The sequence below is a fragment of the Cucurbita moschata genome, unplaced genomic scaffold, assembly GCF_002738365.1.
Source record: "Cucurbita moschata cultivar Rifu unplaced genomic scaffold, Cmos_1.0 Cmo_Scf00084, whole genome shotgun sequence".
NCBI lineage: Eukaryota > Viridiplantae > Streptophyta > Magnoliopsida > Cucurbitales > Cucurbitaceae > Cucurbita > Cucurbita moschata.
The window spans coordinates 525,978-527,778 of record NW_019268600.1 but is presented as its reverse complement, the minus strand read 5'-3'; the positions used below and the strand labels follow the sequence as shown (position 1 = coordinate 527,778).

General features: G+C 33.8%; 1 non-coding gene across 1 annotated transcript; it reads right to left on the bottom strand.

The window, feature by feature from the left end:
• Positions 1-1,356: 1,356 nt before the first annotated feature.
• On the bottom strand, positions 1,357-1,429 carry TRNAA-AGC. Its single transcript has one exon. It is a non-coding gene; the product is annotated as a tRNA-Ala (tRNA).
• Positions 1,430-1,801: the final 372 nt, after the last annotated feature.

Sequence of the window (1,801 nt, the reverse complement as noted above, 5' to 3'; positions counted from 1 at the left end):
ACTTCTACTCATAAATTTAATTATTATTTGTATACAATTGTTAATATGTAAGAAAATACATGTACAAATGTTTATACTATTCGTAGTACACTAGTCTCGGTTGTTTGACTAAAACAATGCAACCATTGTCCAAACTAAAGAATTTGATTCGAAGCTATCTCCTAATAGAGGGAGACTCAATTAGACTTTGTTGTAAGATTCGACCCTATCAATTTGAATAGCGTTCTCCAACTATAAATATTGAACTCTAAAGTATTCACGAGCAAAGTAAGTTTGTTGAAACTATCTATAAAAGTGTTCCAAAGTGAGTCGTGGAGAAGATTTGCCTTAAAATCTAGTTCCAATTAAGGATGTCAATGATAAAGAAGTGCAAGCTGTTGGAAGGTTTGCCGTGGAAAATTTCAGAGGTGGTAGATATAATTTAATCTACAAGCGTGTGGTGGTCTTTTCAGTCCCATATAGGCTTTGACCCCAAATTTTATATTATTGTGATAGAAGCTATAAATGACAACAATATTCATTGGTCAGATATTGCAATTGTGAAGAAGTTCCGTCATATGCATGGGACGCTACCGCCTTCCAATAAGCTCTTATCATTTGGAGGAATCTTTTAAGGAATTCATCAAATTCCCTCTCCACTACAAGTAGTATAAGCTCTTATAAGTTCCGTCATATGCATGGGACGCTACCGCCATCCAATAAGCTCTTATCATTTGGAGGAGCTCCTATCTCTTTAAGGAATTCATCAAATTCCCTCTCCACAAGTAGTATATATATCATATATCAAATTCCCTCTCTACAAGTAGTATATATATCATATATCAAATTTCCCTCTCCACAAGTAGTATATCATATATCAAATTCCCTCTCTACAAGTAGTATATATATCATATATCAAATTTCCCTCTCCACAAGTAGTATATCATATATCAAATTCCCTCTCTACAAGTAGTATATATATCATATATCAAATTTCCCTCTCCACAAGTAGTATATATATCATATATCAAATTCCCTTTACAATAAGTCCTCTCTCTATGTGCTTGTGGGACATTAGTCAGCCATAATGATATAATAATCCTTTTATAAGTATCTTTTCTTTTTCTCTCGTACCCACCTTATATCAAATTCCCTTTACAATAAGTCCTCTCTTTACAATAAGTCCTCTCTCTATGTGGACATTTTTGTTTTTCTCTCGTACCCACCTTATATCAAATTCCCTTTACAATAAGTCCTCTCTCTATGTGCTTGTGGGACATTAGTCAGCCATAATGATATAATAATTCTTTTATGCAGGGTATCAATCCCCGTACCTCTCGCATGCTAAGTGCGCTCTACCATCTAATTTCTCCCTTTTGGAGATGCAGGGTATCGATCCCCGTACCTCTCGCATGCTAAGCGAGCGCTCTACCATCTGAGCTACATCCCCACAATTTTTGCATCACAAAACCCTAAATTTTCCGTCATCAATAATAGTAAAAATGAAGAAATAGAAAAGAAATAATATATTTAATAATAGATAGTCTTATTTTTGGAGATGCGACGTATCGATCCCCATACCTATCGCATGCAAAGCAAATGCTCTACCATCTGAGCTACATCCCCATGATTTTTATATCATAAAACCCTAAATGTCCCATCATCAATAATAGTGAAAATAAAAAAATATCAAAATATTAATAACAAATAGTTTGGTTTGGTGATGCGGGGCATCGATAATTGTGAAAATGAAAAAATATCGCTACTCATTATGTCATAAATAAGGAAATATTAATTGAAATAAAATAGTAATAATGAATAG